The sequence below is a fragment of the Zonotrichia leucophrys genome, chromosome 2 (genome assembly GCF_028769735.1).
Source record: "Zonotrichia leucophrys gambelii isolate GWCS_2022_RI chromosome 2, RI_Zleu_2.0, whole genome shotgun sequence".
In the NCBI taxonomy this organism is placed as follows: Eukaryota; Metazoa; Chordata; class Aves; order Passeriformes; family Passerellidae; genus Zonotrichia; species Zonotrichia leucophrys.
This window is the reverse complement of record NC_088171.1, coordinates 11,807,023-11,829,801: the sequence shown is the minus strand read 5'-3', so window position 1 is coordinate 11,829,801 and position 22,779 is coordinate 11,807,023. Positions and strand designations below refer to the sequence as shown.

At 40.2% G+C, this 22,779-nt stretch overlaps 1 protein-coding gene and 1 long non-coding RNA gene across 2 annotated transcripts in view; both read left to right on the top strand.

Moving 5' to 3' along the window:
* Positions 1-22,779, top strand: part of ADARB2 (adenosine deaminase RNA specific B2 (inactive)) — a 313,951-nt gene that overhangs the window by 42,639 nt on the left and 248,533 nt on the right. The window lies entirely within an intron of this gene.
* Positions 3,706-8,508, top strand: LOC135443022 (uncharacterized). The gene is made up of 3 exons (XR_010438763.1): positions 3,706-3,905; positions 7,945-8,082; positions 8,215-8,508. It is a non-coding gene; the product is annotated as an uncharacterized LOC135443022 (long non-coding RNA).

Genomic DNA, 22,779 nt, shown 5'->3' with positions numbered 1-22,779 from the left:
TGTTTGTGTGGTCATTGATGAAATCTGTGTAGCTTTTCCAGTAGCATTCTGCGTATCCCATACAAACTGGGGCAGCATGTGAATAGAAATATTACAGAGGTCCTGCTGAAGCAGGTGGGAGTTTCCTGGCTCTTTCCAGGGATCTGTCCTTTCTCAGAGGTTGTACCAAATGGCATTCTTAGTGACTGAATTTCCTGTGTGAGCGTTACCCATGGAATGTCACTGCCACTCCCGGCACAGAGAAGGGAGGGTGGGTGCAAGGCAGTTATGAGTTGGAATGCTGAGCAAGAGAAAAGGGCTTGGGTATGGAAAGAGTCAGCTGCTAAGAAGTTGCCTGACAACACCAGGGTGAAAATAAATCAGTGGGGCAGCCTGAGACAACATGTTTCTGGCTGATTTGGGTTAAAAGGATGTGTTCTTTGGTAATTTCTGTGAAGATATTTAATCACATGCACTTTTTAAAGGAAACAAGGCCAGCTTTTAAATGCAAATGGACCTGATTTTGACTGAGAAAACTCCCTGCCTCAAAGAACATGAGTATTTCTTTCTCTAACATAGGCATTTTTTTGGTTTTATTTCACAGGGGCTTTTTTCCATCAAGTCATGTACTTTCATCAGATACTTGCTTCCTTTGTATTCTGTTTCTGAATTGTCTCATTCTTTCCGCTGATGGCTCATCTGGTGGAAGAACCAGGAGCCCTTTACACCACAATAGCAATAAAAAGAAAGAAAAAAAAAAAAAGCAAGTTCTTGCATACCTTTTTAAAATCTCCCTTCTTTAATCCTCTGCAGCCATCCAAACACACCCCTTTTCCATGTGAGCCTTTCTTCTCTGAGGTGCTCACTTGTAGTGAAGGCAAGACACATCCTTAACTTGGTGAAGTACCAGGAGGAAACAGAATGTGCACCCCTCCCCAAAATAATCACACCCTGCTGAATTCCCCCAGGAGAGCAAAAGAAAATCTAGACACCAAGTGATTGAAATCTTTCATTCTAGTGATACCTCTACTTCCACATATCTGTGATTTTAGTCACTTTCTGAACTCATCTGCTTTCCTAAGAGGTGCAAGAGAATGAATGAGGTGAGGGACTTAATCAGAATGCACTCCATTGCAATAGTAATGTAAAGAAAAAGGCCAGTTTATGGGGTGAACTCAATAAAATTCTCAAGAGTTGATGGTGACATGGTATTGCAATAATTTAATTTGAATGGTGAAGAATTTTACTACCTAGGAGTGTTTCATGAAGTCACCAAAGAACAGGTCCTTGGCTGGTACAGGTTATCACAGGATCTGCCTCTGAAATATCCTGTTTTCTCACACACTTAATGACTGAATTTTTCATTTCCTTTCAGTGACTAAATAGACACAGTTTTAGGTTCACAACCCAATATGTTTAAAAACTTGTAAGTGTAAATACTGGTTTCTTTCTGCAGCAATTAGGCAGTGTCTTAACCAAATGAGTTATAATTAAATATGTGAAGCTGTGGTGCTAGCATCTCACTATTTTTGAGCTCAAACAGTCCTAATTAGCTACATGAATAATACGATGCTTGAGATGAGGTATATGAGGAGCGTGTCTGATACTCATTTGATGTAAAATCCTGGTTGCTCATTTCAAACAGTCAAACACTGCTGCCAAGGAGTGCTATTAATGGGTGAAGGATCCACTTTGTTTCCTGTGGTACCAACACCCACCCCCGAAGCAGCAATTCTCCTCTGAGAATGAGTCAAAAAAAGTATTTAATCGTGACTAGCATTCACTGCAGAGCTCATCTTCCCTACACTGATTGGGCAGGGAACAAGAGAAAGTTCTGGATTGTGAAGGTGTCCTTGGGAAACTAAGAATAAAGGAGAATTCAAGAAATGAATAGGCAGGGCCTTTCACAGGGAAATTCTTGAAATGGAGGAAGAGAGGGGAAGAAGTAGTTTAAAACCTCGAGTAAAGATTTCTAGATAGGATACATCCGGTCACAAGTGAGTCAAGAGGAAGAAAAGTAATTTCAAGAAAAAGTAGAGGGGGGTAAGGATAAAGGTGAAGGATACTTAGCAAGGTAGTAGAAACAAGTTCTAGGAAGTGACTACAAAAAAAAGAGAAGAGGTTTTCCCTCTGTGCCAGCATGAGATCTCTATCTGAGGAGATCTGGAGGCATTGTAGGGTGCTGCAGGGGTGGGGCCTGGTCACTGACAGGCTCCAGCCCATCAGGGCAGCAAACCCTACAGGGTGAAGCTACACATCCTCAGGGAGAACAAATCTTTGCTGTAAAGTTCAGTAAAATGATGCTCTGGGAGAGGTGTGGGAAGGGGTTTAACTCCTCAAAGCAAGCTGGTTGATGCCATTATAACCTTTTAAAACCCTTGCATGGTGTCAAGAAGGCCTTGTCCCATTAGGAAAAAGTAGACAGAGGAGGCACTCTGCTAATGAATATGCCAGAAAAAGAGGTGATAAAAACTGTAATTGAGAAAACTATTTATTGTGAGCTGTTTGTTTAAGCACAGGAGGATTCCTAATGGAGCCATCAGACCTCACTCATTGGCTAATAGTTTAATTAGGCCCATCTGGTGGAGGCTGTGGAGAGAACTGTCCCAGCTCTCATATTGGCAGAGAGGTAATTTGTCATCCCGTGGCCCAGTGACTGGCACGTGAACATCTCTAAAGCCAAACAGAAGCTCAGCAATCTGTCTCACATGAGAATAGCTGAGAGCTATTGGAGGCATTTGTGTGGTTCACCTTGGCACACAGAGGAGAAATGAAACTATTGCACAGTATCCTTCAGATAACCTCAGCACAGAAAGGCAGGCAGAGCCCCTGAAAGCCAAGTCAATCTTGCCATTGTAAGGCAACACAAATACAAGGAACAGATTTTTTCCCTTTTTTTTTTCTCAACATCCACTTTTCTATGTCATCTAATAAAACAGTAGGTTAAGAATATTTTCTGTTTAGGAGCTTGTAATTCAGATACAAATTGCACTTCTAGTATGTCAAGAAACAAGATAATTTCCCTTTTGGATAGGAGGAACTCGTCATTTTTAAGAAATCCTAGTTCTGCAAAGTTCTGTCCAGTGATGCAGCTGGAAATAAAGAAAAGCACTCCAGAGACTGCATACAACTGTAACCAGTCTGTAAGGAAAGTTGATAGAACTATGGGTTAATTCAGCTAGAAAAGGAAAAGAATTCAGAATGCAAACAGTAACTGCCTTAAAAGCTGAAATCAATATTTTCTTCTCAGTCTAGTGCTACTGTTGGTATTAGCATTATAGGATGTTAAAACCCCCACTTCAAGAGTAATATTTGAGAAAGGATGGGACACGATGCCAACAAAAGTTGTATCTCACTGAGCCTATCCACTAGTATTTATGTGGCCCTTAATCTATTACAACCCACTGCCCATTCCAAAACCTCAAAAGCACTTAATATGTGAAATATTTTACCAGCTCTTTTTTTTACAGGCTCATGTCAGGTGCACTCCTGCTGAGCTGTGATCCCTTTCCAAGCTCTGGGTATCTATGGCTGACACTGCTATCTGACTGGTAGGAGTGGGAAAGACTGAGGTTCCCCTCCTCAGAAACCTTAGTTTAAAGTTCAGTTCACAACCTGGGCATGCTCACCACCTGAGATGCTTTTCCCATCAGCACTGCTTAGACCAGGTTCTCAAATCAAGTCTCATGGTCTCAGGAGCCAAACCCCAGGTTGTGGCACCAGATTTGACTGGCCTTTCAAACCCTTTTCCTGTGACTAGGAGGGCTCATGAAAAAGTACCTGGGCTCCTGAGTCCTTTCCTATTGCTCCATAGGCTCTTGATACTCCCCAGACTACTGCTGGCTGTATCAGCCCATGTAAAACACCTGCAGTGGGTAGCAGTATGTGGATGGTGTGAGGCTTGGAACTCCTGGTACAAACCCCAGGTAAGGAATGTACCTCTCCAGAGAGTCTGTCAGGGCAGCAGAGGGGTGCCTCTGTACCCCTCAAAAGGGAGCTGCCTACCAGAGTCACCACCTGCCTTTTCTTAGTTGCGCTAATTGTTACACAGGGAGTAGATCCAGCCCGTTACTCAGCTCCAGCATCTCCCCTGATGTGACAGGTCTTGACACTCGCAGAGTCAATAACACTTGAATAGTCTGAGTAACCTCAGAGGGGGCATCATGGCTTTAAAAAATCTGTACGTCAGTAAGTCCCTACGCTTCGTGTATATAAGGTACTTATCTGTACCTTAAAAAGCAAAAAATTGAGACAATACAGAGATTTAAGAACTGAAAGCATCTGAAGTGATTGTTCAAAGTAATCTCATGGGCAAACAGTCAATTGTGATTTCCTAATATTAACTATTAGTATATTTTAAATTACTTTTCTGTGTCTGGTGGTATACGCCATCAATTTCTAAGTGTAAGGGGTTTTTTAATGGTATGATTTTTACAGGGGCTAAACTTTGCAGAGCCAAAGTGCTGTGTTTTTTGAATACCATAAATTGAGCTTGAGCAACCTGATCTAGAGAAAGGTGTCCCTGCCCATGGCAAGAGGAATTGTGTCCTTGGGAAACTAAGGAAGATCTTTGAAGGTCCCTTCCCACCCAAACCATTCTATGATTCTGTGAAACTTAATTTTGCTGCACTTCTCCGCTTGTCTGGGTATACATGCCATTTCAGATGTACAGACATGCAGTCATAGTTCATAGAGGCTAATTTCTGTGTATAATTCTTACAAGGAATAGACACATGATTTCAAATTCCCACATGTGAGTTCGGAGTCTCAGTCTGCAGTTTCAAACCTAGGAATTAATGCAGTTCACAAAAATTCTGCCAGTCTAGTTGCCCCTTTAATTAATTTTGCTTCGTATGCAAGTGCAAGCATCATTAGTTTGTATCATTTTTAGCAACATCTCTAAAGAATCAGCAAGTCATTTTTGTGCTCAGCCTGATAAACTGTCAAGACAATTTTGCCAGCAAAGCTAACTCACACAGTGCAAATATTTACCAAGAGATTATCTAGTCTTAAAACAAAGTCACTAATCCAGGTTGTCTCTTCCAGACATAATTCTGAACATGTATATTGAGTGAGCTAAAAGCATAGTAACAAAAATGTTTTGCAATGTAAGAGCTTTGTGATCATCTGCTGCCTTCAGCCAAATCTCTTCTGAAAGCTTGTCGTGTTTCTGGCTGCATTGTGAATTCTGCTATGTTTACAGAAGTGGAGGAGGCAGTGGGTAAAGTGGAAATATTTTTCAGGTTTTATCTGCACTTGACTAGTATTAAGTGGTATTTTTGACTCCTGCTGATCAGATTTCTCCTCGCTCGTCTGTCTCACTTGTCAACGCCATGTGGAACAAGTGACAGTCTTGTTCTTGTTCTTTGTATTTGAGCTCAAGTGTCTAAATTTGAATTTGTTTTGGTACTTCTATGATAAAAATACTTCATAATAAATAAAATGCTCCTAAAATTGCTCAGCCTTTTTGCTACTGAAAAAGCACAGGAGTGCCTCATGTTGTTTGCAGAACTTGAAAGAGAATTGGTCTGCCATGATTTTTTCACTGGTGAAAATGACACATAGAAAGGAGGCCAGGGAAGTGAGAGCAGTCTGAAGCTATGGCATGGAGCTCCATGAGCCACAACAGCCACGTCTGGCTAGGATGGTGCAAGAGTGGCTTTCCAAGGAGGAGTTTTCCACAGGAACTGCACCCTGGAGTGAAAAACAAGGCAAGCAGGGCAGACACCCAAAACACAGAACAGCCTGGCTGCCCAGATCAGGGAATATCCAGGGGGAATAAAGCAACTGCCCAAACCAGGCAGTGAAAGGCAAAAATGGCAGGAGGACAATAGATTGCTTTGCTGGGACCCAGAGCAAAGTACTGGACTACTTCAGGGAACCCCAAAGTACATTAAAAGGATATTTTTCTTATGAAGAATGAGAATAAAGGTATCAAAGATTTCTTCACTCTTTTATGTTAGAAAAAGGCTATCCAACTGGAAAAGGCTCAAGCTATCAATTTATCTTTGTTGGAAACTGTATGGTTATTTATCTTTTTTAATTATGCTTCAAAAGAAAGATGGCACTGCAATAGATAACATTAGGCAACGATAAAGGGAACAGCACAGAGAGCTGCTTGTAACGTGTTCTCCTCACCCTCTTTGTTTTAACCTCCGTAAAAGTGTGGGGTTTTCCATGTTTGAGGTATTGAAGATGGTGATATTTCTGGAAGCAAGTGAAACACAGCTGCTTGCTGATTAAGGGGATACAGGAGATGGCAGGATTACATTAGTATGATGCATGTCCTGCTACCCAGGGACCAGCAAGCTCCCAAATTTAGTGCCAGATACACACACACACAGTTGCACCTGAGCACATCTAAAAATGTGGCCCTTTCACCAAAGCCTGAGCAGAGTTTACTAGCGTGTGTGTACTAGTGAAGAAAAGAAAAAACAAGCAAAACAAACAAAACAACATCAACAGAAAAACCAAAACCACAAAACATAAAATTCCTGCATGAAGATGATTGGGAAAGCACTGATAATTCTTTTAAAAGAATTCAGGTAACTTTGAAGGATCTTTTTGACTTCTAACTCTAAAGATGCCATCTAGGAAGGGCATGTGAGCTTCAGCATTTGTGTTGGTTCAGTTTTTCTGCATGTGAAAACATTTTCAGAAATAATAACTTTTACAGAGCTTCCTTTGAGACATTTTCCCATAGGACTCTTACGAAGAGATTTGCTTTCCAGAAGGTCAAGGGAATTGCATCTATCTGAAGTTTGCATCTTTCTTAATGTTTGGTGCAGCTTGGGCAGTCAAATTCACTGCTCTTTAGTGTTGTTTAGTATTTGAAAGCAAATTAAAGGGAATTAGTTAGGATTTTTTCTTGTATAACTTGGGCCCTAAAGCTTTTTTGTAATCATGCTTGCAGTAATGTAACAATTTATCTTATAGACAAGTCTAACAGCAATGTCATAATTTCAAAAGCCAAACAGTCTTTCACATTTCTTTCAACAGGAGAGAACTGTTGGGATTTTCATGTATGTTTTGCCTTTGTAAAAATAGAAGTTGGAGTGTGAAACATAGATCATCCTTCACACTCATTAGCATTTTAATGGCTTCTCAATTGTTAACAGATTTGATGTAGCTACTAGAAAGATAAGATTGGGTTGTGATTTACGTCTACACTTTCCAATCCAGTAGTAGTCAGTTATAATACATTTTACTAAATGTAATGTCAGGTCTCTGAAATAAATTTTCAACCCTTTTAAAAAAATAATAAAGACAATGACAAAGAAAAATGCCAATATGCCCCTCCAATGTCTTTGCAATAGCCATAGTTCTGATTTGTTATTTTTGAAGAGCATAAAAAAATCCCAACAGAAATAAATAATAATTAGTTTTATAATTTGAAAATTAGAAATGCTGTATTCTGCCTAATGTAACTTTATAGAGTAGTAGAATAAAGCAACATAAGCATTCACAGCAGAATGATTTGCAGAACTTCTAATACAGAGAAGTTGTTTGAGGGTTCATTTTTCGCTGTATTTTCAATGTATGATTCTGTGTTTTTATCAAGAACATTATGGCTTATTGAATCACAAAGTCCCTTCTGCACATGTAGGATGTAGCTATTACAATTTGCACACATTTTAACTTCTCAGAAGCTATCAGCTCCAAAAAAGAGCTGTCAAACCCAAGGGCACCATGGCATTATATTTAGAAATACTCTTAGTGTCAGGAATTATTTGAAGTATCCAAATTAAACTAGAGAGCACAAATACAGAGAGCCTGGCTGACAGACTCTTACATCTGAACAGAGTCTGATGAAGCTCCATGGGTTGTTCATGGCCTGTCCCTCTTCCTTTCGCTCCCCTAAAGACAGGGCTGAACCAAACCCTGAATTTAATACAGATTTTTAGGATGTAAACACTGTCAGTGTGTATTTGACATGCCTCTGTGGTTGGAATTCTTTGAATCCAGCACTCCTTGCCCAGTAGTTCCATGTCCTTAGTATCAGAGGAGGCCAGAATCCAGAACTTCACAAGGATCCATCACCAGAAGGTCCAACAGAAGGTGTTTGGTTGGCAGGAGCATCATCACTGACACAGCTGAAGCAGAGTGAGTGACTTATGAGTAAATGAAAGACTCTGTTCTGAGGAATCATTATTTCAACCAAATATATCAATTAACATTTTGGATTGGGGTTTTTTTAATTTAGAATTTTCTGTTCTCTCTGTCATCTCCTTCTAGGCGCCTGTCCATAGAGAGGATTGATGGGGAAATGGGCACCACTGGAATTTTCCATAGGATATTAATGAACTAACAATTCTGTTGTCTAAGATTTTATCTGTACTACTGGCTGTGTTACGGCCTAGAAAGTCTCCAGCAGAAGTTGAACAAAACTCCTTCCTACATGGTACGTTTATTTCAGTAGTGACTTGTCATACAGCACATGAAAACTTTCAGTATTATTGTCTGAGCTGGACTTTCTGTATTGAGGCAGAGTATTTGAATTTTCAGGTGTGCTACTTCAGTGTATCACAACTTTCGGAGGACTGGAAGCGAAAACTGCTTTTTGATAGCTATTTTTAAAAGAAAGAAAGTAATCTGAAGGGTTCCCTTTCATGACTTGTCCAGTAGGTTGATGATCTAATGGCTCTTTTGGATGTAAAGATCTGCTAATTTTCCTCCAAGAGGGTGACCTGAATGCACTAGATGCAACTATCTGTGGATACCTTTTATGTACTCAAAAACCTTTCTGGACTTCAAGATCATCAGGCTGGCAAGGGGGAAGGGGAGTGGGGGTGCTGAGGCAGTGGAGAATTGGGGAAGGGGGTAAGAAATGAGCCAGGCAGTTTTTCTCAGGGCATAGCTTGAGATGATATTTGCACAGTGCTGTTAGTAAGGGCCTTGAATGCACTTTTCATCTCCTGGCATATTAGATCTCTTCCTGTCAGAAAGTTAGATTCTAAAAATGTAAAATGTCTGTGGCAGAGATTTCCAGCTGCCAACAAAAGGCTCACTTTCATGAGGAAAATAATTTAAAATGCTTCTGAGTCATTGTGAAAAATAGAGGCCATGACTGTGTCTGCAAAATGCCATTGAGTCGAGACACCGAAGACAAGAAAAATTGCATTCATACCACTGTGATCATCATCTGTCCATTCAGCACAGTGCTCTCCAGGAAAAGACAAAGCTGGAGTGACAGCACCAGGAGCATCCTGTGCCTTTCTGTGTCACTGCTCCTGCTGACCTGTGACACTGCATGGGAGTGGGCAGGCACAGGAGTGTGAGAAGGGAAATGGGGCTTCTTTTTCCTCCCCTCTTTCCCTCATCCCTGAAGTCTTGATGTAAACTTGCTGTGATAGATGCAGGTGGCTAAAAATAGTGTGGGTTTTCTGCACCATACTAGCAAGTGAATAATTTTTTGCTGTAAGCAGGTGCCAAGGATAGCAAAAACCTGATGGTAATGGCAGGTGAGGTACAATGATGGAGTGCAGCTTCCAGCCCACTAAATCAGTGGCAGGCTACTTGGCACATTTGCCAATGCTGCTGCAGCCAGAGAAAAGCCCTGGGGAAGTTCTTCCTGCATTTAAAAATTATGCTTGAGAAACACTTGTTTTATCCTAGGAGTCTGATAATTTATCCTCACAGCGTGGGAACCCTGCAGTAACAAGTAAGAGGTTTTGTTATATTACTTGTTGCAGCTTCTGCTTCCTGGATTTTCAGATTCTCTGCTTCTAGCTTAGAAAATATCACATATATCTCTGCACAAGTGTAATTGTCTTCAGGCATGAAAGGTTAAAAATTACGGTGAGTGCTAGACAGAATCTAGGAAGAGACTACCATGAGCTGTTCAGGCTTTTCCTGTTTGTATCTGTCATACAACCAGTACTTATTTAGTAAGTTATTTTATACAGTTACAGCAGATGGGACAGTTCTTTTGTACAGGCTGGTGCTATGATATTTTGACAAGTAGGAAATTCTCTATAAAGATTTACATTTTGAGACTGATGAATATAAATCCTATTATTATTATTTAATGTTCTAATGTCATACTGGCTATTGCTAGGAGGAGTTTTCATCATCTGAAATGAAATCCTGATCTTTTGAAGTCAAATGGCAAAATTCCTGTTGACTTCCTGGGTAGGACAGATCTGACTCCAGAGCAGTGCAAGAGCTTAAGTGATTTGCCACTAGCCAGATCCTTCAGCAGTGGAGTATTTTTATCAAGTCGACCTCATAATGGAGTTGCCTCAGAAAGTCTACTTAGACTCCAGGAAGATGTGACTGAAATAAAGCAGGTGCCTTCCTAATTGGAAAGTGGGGGAGGCTGAGTTTTACAAGAAGTATTTAGTGCTAAATAAGGAATAGAATTATTTCCCTGGGGAGCTTGAAATACTTTTAAAACTTTTATAGCTTCCTATCTCTTTTCCTCTCGTTCCCACTGTCAGATGGAGCATTTCATGTCCCATTTCATGTATCCTCACCAGGCTTGCCACACTGGGGACCATGGAGGAGGCAGCTGGGAAGCTCCTGCTCTTTGAGGGGTGATGGCAGTGATGCTGCTCATGGGGGGCAAAGAGGCAGCACAGAACAGGGTGTCTTGTCCCTCCTGGGCTCAGTCTTATTAATTGTAAGAGTAATGGGGTGTGAATTGCATCATTACCAATATGATCTAAGAGAGAAAAAATTTTCTACTCAGCATGTTTGTTTGTCCCACCATTGAGAGAAAATCAGATTTTGGAGGATGCTTAGATCCTTTCCTCTGGAAAATGAATGCAGTCTATAGCCACACTCTCCCCATTATGCAAATAGTTAAGACAAATTTCCCTTCCCTCCATTTCTCTATTTAAATGTGCTTTAGTGAACTAAAGACCTGGTACCACTGCAACCACTAGTATTAGATTGTTCACATCATTAGTTGAGATGAAATTGCAATTATACTGTCTGCATTTGGTTGCACTTCATTCAAACCTTGTCATTGCCTTTGCCAAACTCAGCATCTTCTGGGGTGTTTCTTTGAACACCATTTGTCTGTGTTTCCAGCCTATTCAAAGATGCCTCACTGCCTGTAATGGCTGCATTTAATTTCCTTTACTTACACATTGCTGATTTGCTGGGTCTTTATGTCAGATTTCCCGTTCCACATTATTAGTATTTAAACTTGCACCTTTTTAAAACCGGATGATAAATTAACCTCACATTGCTCTTTTTCCAAGCATTAGTCACTTGCTAGAAGCCCTGGAAATTAGCTAATTTTCTCTCATGCCTGACACTGGCAACCAGATATGGAAACTAACTTAATCAGCTGGCAGAGTTCACCATCCAGTGGTTGGCCCTGCTGTGCACACGTTGGACTCAAAGCAGAATCCCTGTGATCCCCTGGCAGCAGATTGGTGATAGGGATAGCTCCCAGATAGCTGTTAAAGAGAGCCATGTCCTGTGCTAGTGAGCTGAGCTGCTGTGAGCTGGAAGCAGCAGTTCCCACCTCTGCCCCTGCCATGGAATTAGTGCCTCGCACACGGATGGTCCCAGGGCTGGGTGACACCTGATGGCCTGCACGGTGCTGAGCTCTCAGCTGCTCCTTAGCTCTTAACAGCAGAGTCCTGCCAGTCTGACTGATACCCTTCCAACAGCCTGCTTTGGGTACAGTGGGACATTTCCAGTGGTGCCTCCAGTTTCTATATTAATGTTTTTGTTTGGTGACATTCGCCTGTCGAGGCAGTCACTCTCCCTGCCCCGGCTGCATTTAGCAGCTGTGCTGGTGGCAGTTCCCCACTGCTGTGTCCTTCCTCAGATCCCTTCTCAGGATAGTTGAAGGTTGCCAGGCACACCTGCCACCCTGCTCCTGCTCTGTGCCTTGTCTCAATTCCCTCTGATGTGAGGGAGCTGAGGAGAGGTCACGAGTGATCATCTGGCTGCTAGAGGTGGCTCTGGTGCCCAGTGATGAGGCACCTGGGTCATCCTCTCCCCCTGCTCATCTGCCTCATTTCTGATGTGTCCTTGCAGGGACAACTAAGAGGCTTGGGGAGAGGATGCTGAGATGCTGCTGTAGGGAGAAAGAGGCACAGAACCAGCCCTTTGCTTTTTATTTATTTTATTTTGTGGCTGCAGCCACAAGAGCTATCTGCGTCTTTCCCCCATCTTCCAGAATAATTTGAGAGCAGCCTGTGACGTGTTCTGCATCATTTCTGTCATCAGAAGTAGAACTTTTGATTTTTGCTGCATCCAGGGTAAGGTTATGACCATAGCAGATTACTAATAACATATAACACAGATCATTAAATTTGCAGAAAATTGCACAGGGAGGACAACACAAAGTGGCTGCTTCAAACAAGATACATTAGAGAGAACAAAAGTAGTCCAATTTATGTACATGCAGGAATTAGTTCCTCTGATTTTCTAAGTCTTTCATTTGTCTCCTTATTGGAGGACTATCCATTCAGTGTGAAGACTTTATTTTCTTTATATTTTAGGGCTCTGTGTGTTGTGGAGGCTTAAGGAATAGCAATAACCATACAACAACACAAAGTTACAACATATGTGCACAGTACACAACACAAATATTTTATTAAAGGGAAATGAAAGATGGCTAAAGTTAAATTATTGACCTGGGTCTCAGGAAAACTGAAAAATTCCCTGAAGTTTATGACATTCTTCAGCGTTTTCAGTTTCCCTAAAATATTGCCCTAAATATTTAAACTGTAAGCTTTGTGTACCGTCTTATGGCATATATATTGTCAGTGCTTAGTTTGGCCAGCTGCAATCTTTTACAGGACCCCTAGATGCTACTGAAATCTAAATTACAAATCAGTAACCTTGTAATATTCCTGTCACATTCACCAAAGATCGTCCTAGTGAGGTTTGGAATGCCACAAGTTGATTCGACAAGGTTTTAAATGTCTGCTCTAAGTGCCACAGACAAAGCTCACCAATTCACTTGTTTTTAATAAAATGCATTTCTTTTATTAAATAAAATTACAGGTATTTGTAATTAAGAGATTGAAATAAAATCAAATTTTTAAAAGGTATCTGGCATCTGTCTGCACTCAGATTTTATGTGCAAGGAGCAGTTAGGAGATAAGCACAGGACCCTGAGCTTATTGCACCTTTTGTGTAGACCACTATTAAATTTGCTTGTTAATTTGGATATATCTAAATAGCATTACTGGTTTTACATTAATTGTTTGCAAACATGAATACTTAGAAAATTAGAGAATTTTCCAAAATGTTGGACTTTTTGTTATTTTTCTAAATTAAATCAAGATTTTAAGCTGCTTTCCTCAGTTGCAATAGAGTGCATCATTGTTGCCATAATTTTTTTTACAAATCTGTTCATTTTTTTACATTTAATTTCAAGTTTAACATAGTCCTTTGAGGATGGTAATGCCAGCTAATGAGACTTGTGAAGAGAGTCTTCTGGTGGCTCAAAGTGCCCATATAGCAAGGAGTGGAAAGCTAAGATTCCTTTATTCTATTTATGACCTGACTCCAAATGATCCACACTGTTGGAGAGAAGGTAATTTAATGGCCATTATTACTATACAATCCTGCATCTTCTTTGAAGCTGTCAGCTTGAAAACCAGCTCCAGTCATGTGTGTTCATTTGAAACCTTTGCCTAGCTTTTTATCAAAGCAGGACACAGAGATGATTCCTAAACAGCTTCTCTTTCTCACACACCCAAATTAAGCATTTTCTCCTCATCTAACCAAAGGCAGACATGCTTTGAGGTCCAGGCATATGTAGTAACTGTTGAAACATGGCATAAAGAAAATGAACATACTAATTAGATTACTGAGGCACTTTGAAAGGAATTGCTCCCCTTATAAAGTGTGCAACATGGCTGGCAAATTAATTCAGTCATAAAATAAATTATTTAAACTAATAAATCATTAACTTGGCATTTTAGTGAAGTGTCTCATTAAGAAGCAGAAACATGGAAATTTGATGCATTTATGGAAGTACAAGACAATGCTCAGGTTGTTTGTGAGGTGGCAGGTTTGGCTCCTCCTGTGCTGGAGTCAGAAGAGCAGAATCTCAGCTGTGGGGTCGATTTGCTCTACAGGTGTCCTCCAGCCCAGTTCCTTCATCCTCTGACCTTGGTACCTGATGGATGGGCACATCACTCACAACCTGCCTGCAGGGGGGTGGACTGCTTGTAAAGCTTTTACAAGCTGCAAGGGAATTTGGTATCTGAAATAATTTCTTTGTGGAAGGACACAGGGGAATATTTTATGACCCTGTGATTTTTTTATAAACTGAGCCTTCCCTGTGAGTTTAATCTGTCTGCCCTTCCCTGCTTCTCAGTTGTGATGGGTACAATGCTGGTTCTGTCTGCTTGGAGCTGTTTCTCTTGGATAATGTTGTGTTCTCTGCTCTGCTCTCCCTTGCTCCTTTGGGTCAAGTACGCCTAGAACATGGTTCTTGATGGCATGGTGTCAGGAAATACAGGAATTTTTCATTAGTAGGAAAAAAATTGAGAAAGACTGTGGCAGAGATTAACTGTATTTTTTTTCAAGGAACATGTACAATTCTGACATTACCCCAGCAAAATCCATCCAATGCCTGAGGGAGTCAGAAAGTCACCCATGCCCAGGGATGAACCAGTTGGCAAGGAGGTTAGAAAATATGACAACAGCTTGGGTGCAATAAGAGGGAAATAAAGACTTTGCCAGTTTCTGGATTTCTAATTTAATCTGTTAAGTCAAAAGGGAAGAGGAAACTTAAACAAAACAATGTGAAAATTAAGGAAGGAATCCTCACAGATTCTGTTACTGTTCTCATGGGCTTCCCTTTCACCTCGGCGAAGGCCCACAGGCCTTTATACAGATGAAAACCATACAGAAATCACCTTCCAGGCAATGCAGCAAAATCAGTGTATAACTTTGACTCACTTCTTGATGGCTTCAGGGAGTAAATAAGTGTCAGGAAGGCAGGGAACTTTTCTGTCATTGTGAAAGTCAGAGGAACAAGGCATCTCTATGGATTTGGACTTCAATTTCAAATCACCTTGAGTGTTAGCAAAGCACTACTGGATGTGCTCTTTCTTTGTCATACTCAAGTCTACTATTAATAGCAGCTGTACATACACTTCAAGGAAGATTGTTTCTTCATGAAATCCTAGAAGAGATGGGACTGACTTCAAAATTACTAAATAGAAGGAAGGGACATTGTTAATCTGTACCAAAAATGTCATTAAGTTCCTAGTGCTGCAAGCAGAAAAATCTTACAACTGATCCATGAAAGTAAGGTGAATTCTGGAATCCTTGATAACCAGTTTCAAATATTTGTCAGAAAATTTCATTAATTTATGTATTCCTGCTGTGCAAAGAGATTATAAAACAAATTGCAGTAGAAACATCACAGAACAGTAGCTACCTTTGTATGCAATGCATTGATATGCAACTTTTGATAATAAAGCAATGTTAAAAAGCAGTAAGAGATGACCAGGTAAAACTGAAATAAAAAGAATGCACTTAGGATGCTTTGAAAAGAAACTGGGATATCAGGGGGCACTGTGTGTCCTGCCCTGACTACACACCAAACTCTGCATGAAAACCTGTCCGTCACTTGGAAATCATACACAGAAAACTCCTCCACAGTCAGCTTTTACAGATGCCAGTAACTTATAAAAGTTGCTTTCAAAGGAAGCCCAAATCCTTAGGCTGCAATATTGGGTCACCTCACTGGGACAGCTGAGCTGTCCTGGACAGAGACTTGGGCACTCAGATGTGCTGCACCCAAACTGCACCATGAGATCAGGGCAGCACTGCACGCTGTAAGGGATTGTTGTCTTCAGTTCCGATTGGCATGGCAGCTTTGTGATTCTTTGGGTTTTAAAAGCAAGCATTTCTTACCTAAGCATTGCATTTTAGCACTTGAGTAGGAGTGCAGGGTGTGTCCTGTGCTGGTCTGTCACCTCATAGGAAACTGGCTCTAGCCCTGGCTTAAATCCTGAACTCCTGAAGTTGCTGTCCTGTTGATACTATATATCAAAAACTATGTGTTGCTGGATGTAAAATTCTCAAGTAAACTTCACATGGAATTGCTGTCTACATCCACATCATCACTGAGGATCATTTTAGTGTCTCTGAGCTCTGGCTGCTCTACCAGAGATTCCTGGACCAATGGAAGCCACAAGCACCAGAGACAGGGAAGCACCAGCTTGGTGAAAATGTCAGGGAGTGTATGTGGAGGTTTAAGTTTGCATATAAACCTTAAGGCTAGTCTGTCCTGTTTACAAAATCGGTCTGCTTAAATTACTGGGAGAAAGAGAAAAATGAGGGTGCCATTAAAATAAGATCCTGTAGTAGTATCAGTAACAAGTCTGCTGCATTTCAGAAATGTGTTCGTTTCATTTAATGAGCAGTGGGTGCTAAAGAAATGTTTAAACTATCTTTCAAGGACTTAAATGAAAATTGGCTCCTATAAATACCAATTGGTTTTCTTAAATGCATCCAACTGTGACAAAGAAGTAGTAAATAGAAGGAGAAATAAATTGTAAGGAATTAAAATGCATTTGTTTTGAGAAGTGACTACTGATTTCAATGAAAAGCCATATCAGGTTGAATAAAAGTGGTGAATATTTGCTCATTTATTTAAACCATATTCTTTCCATATATCAGTATCAGTTCCACTGTTAATGAAACAAATTCAATTAAATGGGTTCAGCAAAACCATATCAATTAGAAAAAATTAAACTGGCAGCAGTAATGGTAACACCTAAGTCTTTGATGCAAAAAGAATAATCCCATTGAAATTGATAAAATAAGCACAGAATTAATCCCAGGTAAAGGACTGAATATAAATGAAGTGAGGATAAATCTTGGATGTACAGTTTGTGTGTGTTTCTACTATATATTATAACTGTGAGCAGCAATTAAACATCATAGGTGAACATGGCTGTAACTGTTAATAGATGTGTAACTGTTCTTCTTGCCAGAAGATGCAAGTTTGGAAGTCTGCAAAAAAAAAAAAAAAAAAAAAAAAGACATTAGGGAAGTTCAGAGTTATGCAGCAAGGCAGGCATTTTCATGGAATATTTTGTTGTTTTGTCATATAATTATCTTGTTTCTTTTATGTGAGTTTAAGCTTGTGCACAGCTTGCAGGGCATTAGGAAGTGTATTTCTGTGTGACAATAGAGACATAAATGAAGTATATTACAGAGTCAAAAATTTAATACAGAGAAGAGCTGATCTTCTGTGACCTTCCTGCTCTTTGTCCTTTTCCTGGAGCAACCACAGCTGTGACTGAGGCAAGGCCACACTGAGGAGAACTCTGAGCAAACAGGTGCCATCCTGTCACTGCCTGAGCCTGGCTTGCTCCTGTCATGTTTCCTTGGGCACGTGAAAGAGCTCAAAGCAAAGTCCAAGCAGTACACAAATTTTGGGAATTGTGCTCTCAAATTCAGGAAACCCCATGTTCATCTGTACATGTAGATACCTTAAAAAACTGGTGGGAAATGTGATTAAATACATTTGTTCTCATCCTCCAAACTCAGCTCCATAATTCTGGAGCACTCCACTAATCAGAAGCTTCCAACCCCAGTTCTCACTTTGGTGGAGTTTTTGCAATGGGATTTGTAATTTACAAAGGAAATTAAAGAGAATGCATTTTTCTCAAGCTAAGAAACATTCCTGTTTTGTTTTGATTTCCATGTGTGGGATCATTTCTTTAGGATCAAGACATTCTTAGTTTGAGAGGTCTCTGTCTTGTCTTAGTGGAGTTCTAAAGTGCATTTTCTTATGTTTGAAACCATTTCCTCCACCCCTCAAAAAAAAAACAAAACAAAACAAAAAAAAAACAAACAAAAAACAAACAAACACCAAAACAAAACAACAAAAAAAAAAAAAACCAAAAAACACCAAAAAACCAACAAACAAACAAAAAAATCCAAAAAACCAAAACCAAATAAACTAAAACCAAACCCAAAATCTGATTTATCTACTTGTATTTTTAGCATACTTCCTATGCTGGGATTTTACCCATTGAGGCCAGTGTATTTATTCATCAGCAGATGAAACTGTCAGAGATGCAAAGAAAGTTAGGAGCAATAGTTTCCTCTAGTCCTCTTATGCATGGCATAAGTCTGCAATTTTACCCCAGGTAAGGAGTAGGTCATAGGTTGTGCTTTGTAATAAACATTCTTCTGCTGCCACATCTCTTTTCCATAGCTTAGCAAGTCTTTGCTTCCACAGTAATAAAATAACTGAGCTGATATTAGTTAAGTGCAAGTACATTTGAACAAGGGTTCTTTCACACACTAGAAGAAATGTTGGTCTGTTCTGCAGCATCTTTTCCAGATGGCTACACAGAATGTGCTGCTGGTTTTGTTCACTAATGATTTTATAATGTATTTTAATCTGACACAACAATTGCCTAGATCATTCTTACAGATATATTTCTTAAAAACCGAATAAATATATCTAGGAGTACCACATCATTGAAATGTAATTGGAGGAAGCCACAGGCTTCCTACCTGCATTAATCAACTGTTGATGAGCTTAATTAATCTCTCAGATCTAAATGGAGGAAGAGAAATGAGAGCTATTTGCTTGAAAGACAGTATAGCAGGCTTTGAAAACATAAGAGCTGTCTTGTTTACAGGTAGAGATGTGTAATGATTGGTGTCTTGCTTAAAACTGTTCATCTCTGGGAAAGAAAAACACTCAAACCCTAGGGAACTGGTTTTGTTCCAAAACATAGTTTCTCTCACAAGACAGACTTTGCTTTAAGCTCTGTTGTGTTGTATCGTAGAAATATAGAATCACAAAATTACTTGGGTTAGGAGGGACTTTAAAGATAATCTCATTCCAACTCCCCTGCTATGGATAGGGGCCCTTTTCACTGGACCAGGTTGGTCAGAGCTGCCCTGCTCCAACCTAGCCTTGGACACCTCCAGGGATGGGGCATCCACAACTTTTCTGGGCAACCTGTTCCAGTGCTCACCACCCTCTCAGTAATAAATTTTTTCCTAATATCTTATCTAAACCTGCTCTGAGTCTGCAGTCATTCCCCCTTGTCCTGTCACTCTGTAAGAAGTCCCTCTCCAGCTTTTTCACAGACTCCCTTCAGGCACTGGAAGGCCATAATTAGGTCACCAAAGCCTTCTGAAGAGAAAGCAGTTCCAGGATGAACAATTCCAATTCTCTCAGCCTCTCCTTGTAGGAGAGCTGCTCCATCCCTCTGATCATCTCAGTGGCCTCCTCCAGACTCGTGCCAACCCTGTGCTTGCTGTGCTGGACACCCCAGAGCTGGATACTGGGCTCCAGGTGGGTGTCCCCAGAGCAGAGCAGGACAGGATCACCCCCTTTGATCTGCTGCCCAGGCTGCTTTTGCTGCAGCTCAAGATGTGGTGGAAGGTCTGTCACTAATTCAGTGTGTACTAGTGGCACACTTACTTAGTTAAGCAAGTATTTAAGTTAGTACACTAAGTACTGTGTGCCACTTACTAGTGATACACAATACTTAGTTTCTTCACTAACTCTTCACTATTTCCTAGGAGAGTAAAAGTAAATGTCTACTTTTTATTAATATTTTATGAAATTTATAGAGGCTAAAAGAGCTGAAATAGTAACAGGCTGCCCAATTACAATCTCCTTTTAGGCTGCTGCATTTTCCAATATGTTTAATAGATTGCTAACAGGAGTTTTTGCTTTAGGTGTAAGGCAAATGTGCTCCTTTTCACAACTTTTTATATTTCTCTCATATTTGTTTATGGGTAAATCTGCCAAACACTGTTGCACAGTTGCAGTCTCAAATTTCTTCTTCTGCATCTTCTTCCTGACAGTTGGTAGCTTCCTCCGGCTGGCAGGTGCATGAAAATTAATTGCAGGGGGAGAATTATTTTGTCCAATCTGACCAGTCTGTTATGAACTGTTAGATCCCACTGACTCTGTTGAGCTCTGCAATGTGTGCTCAGCCAATACAGCAATGCCTCTACAGTTGCTTGGAAGTGACACAAAGACAGAAACTCCACCACTTCCTTTAACAATTTTTCCAGTGGTTAGTCAGGCCCACTGTAGCAAATTTGTGATTTATTCCTAATTAGAACTTGTCTGGCATCAATTTCCAGCCAGTGGTGGTGCTCAGCACAGAGGTGGATGCCTCTTAGGTCTCTCACTCTTTCTGTCAAATAATTGATTTTTCATGAATATCATAAAGGGAGGCTGAAATTAGCCCAGCAAAGCAATAAGAGACACATTAGATCAAGAAGTCTTCCTGCATGAGATGAAGGTAATTTTTTATCCTATTTATTCTAATATTCTATTGAGCTTTGCATCAAGTTAGTGGATACTCTTTAACCGTGACTTCCTCTGAGGCAGCACATTGTTGATGCTAATACTGAGAAAATATATTAATCATTTGGCCTCTGGCACACTCTGCTTTTGGTCTCTCCACAGCTCCTTCTCCCATTGCTTAACAGGATGGTAATGGACATGCAATTTCTCTGTATCACTGGTGGCTCAGACATGCATAATCCAGATCTCTGCTCCACAAATGTGGGCTTGTAAAACTGTGCCTCTGGATTGCTTTAGGCTCCTCTGCATGTAGGTACACATCTCTTGTATGTGTAATCTCATTGTGCAGGCATAGGGATGCATATGCAGATGCTCTCAGGCACTACATCTCCTTTAGATAATAGCATTAGCTGATAGCAGTTGATTTACAAGGTCTCTTGATGTTTTCATTAAGTGGATCATTTATGCACTTTGTTTATTTTTAAATGTTTGCAGTTTAGGTCTTGTTGCAGCTCTTCCCATATGGAGCTGGCTGAAGTTTTATAGTTCAGAATCCAAGGAATAAAAATGAAACACAAGGTTCATCAGTTTAGACAGTAATTTGGTAATTAATGGTACTCAGTGCTTTCCCATACACCTGAAAAATCCAAACTGACAGAAAGTCTCTAAAGTCTTTTTCTGGAGAGAGGCCAAGGGGCTGTAAATTTGATCATGACAGATTTCCTGGTCCAGGATGCAGTTTGTGGTCAGAAGGATCTTTTGATAGATAGACTCATACCAGAATAAGCAAGTACCAGAAAGTCAGATTGTGTGCATCCTTCCTATTCCAGCATTGGTTCTTCCAGCTCTCCCACACCTAATGTATGTATTTCAGCAGTCTCAGTGTGGAGTCTATTTCTTTCAGCTATTGGATCTGTTCCACTTGGTTTAAATAAAGGTCCTAACTCTGGAAATGTTGGCATGTCAGAAATTTCTTAAATTCTGGATCAGAGCAGAGCATATTTCAATGTTTGTGCAGATCAGAATTAAAGAAAAATCCTATTTTGGGAAATTTCAGGAGAAGCAGATTTAAAGGTGTTAAAAATGTATTTTTTTTCATTTTAGATTCTTTCTATTATTAGCACTGTTACCTAAATTTAATCTTTCTTTTAATTATCAAAGATAATTACTGATATACAGATTACTACGGGGCATAGCAGCCTATTACTGTTATTGCACCTAGCACTGCAATCCTGCCTGCTTTCCACTTGACTGCACCATGGATTAAACTTTTAAGGCTGGCCATTACAAACATAAGAACATCAGCAGGAAAAAATATGTTGTGTGTTTTTTGATAATGTTAGCTTTGAAGTAATAGCATAATATAGAGCAAGTGGCATACCTCATATCAGTTTTTTTCTAGTTTGGTACTGTAGTATTTTCTGTCCTATAAAAAGATCATGAGTTCCATGCCCATCACCATAATAATAATAAAAAATAATGTCAGGTGGGGTGGGCTGGGGTTTTTCCAAGTCACAAGGGATATGCTAGCAAAAATTTGATTAAAATATCCACTTCAAGAAACAGGGAATGGGAGTGCAACCCTTTTACTCTTCTCACTTTCCTTATGTGCCAGAAGGTATTGCTCCATGTGTGGGTTGATGAAAAACAAAACAGTTTTAGTGAAGTCTAGATAGAATGCCAAATGCCAGTGCTACCTTGGAAGCACAGTTTTGATCAGTGATAGCTTATCCAATCTCAAATAAAGCAAAACAATTCAAAACATTAATAAAAGTATCTGTTTGTCTTTCCTCTGCTAAAAAGCTACTTATTGATTTCTTTCCTCGGCTGTTACAGTAGCAAAATTTGAAATGTTTTGAAAACATCCCTTAGAGCCACACAACAATAATTAACAGCATAGCAAGTGCTGAGCAGCAAGAAGCTGATAATGACAGAGTCTAATGTCGACTGAATGCAATTAATCATTGATACTACCCATGGAGCTGTGGATTTATACTCAGCCATTACAAAGCATTGATGGGGTCTCCTCTCAGTCTTTCACAATGTATGTATTAAGAGTCACTCTTCACATAAGCAGAAGAAAGCAGAAGGAATGCTTTGAGACTTGCATTGCCTAATGTGTGCGCTGTCACTCTGTTGAGCAGTGAGTGCTGCTGTTCTCTGAGGATGGCAGTATCATAGAGGAGCAGGAGCAGTTCATCCCCCTAATCTTCCCAGCAAACAAGACAACCTGCCGTATATATGTGGTCCCAAATTGGCAAGTAAGTGCCAGTGTAAGATAGAGGATACCTTTACACGACCTAAAAATTACCTTTCTCTGTACAGTTTTGCTTAGCTTAAGCAATAATCAGGGCTGTATGCATAGCAGTGACTTTGTAATTTGTATACAATCCATTCTTTTTCTTCTCTGTTTTTTCTGCCATCATCATCCACTTGATCAGTCCATACTAATGTATGTTTGGCATTTGAGAAGTGACTTCGGTCACTTCAGTCTCTTAACCCTGTAGTGAGCTCAGAGCAAGTGAAAGGACACAGGAGTTTGTCATGTTGCAGCGCACTTTAAAACCGTT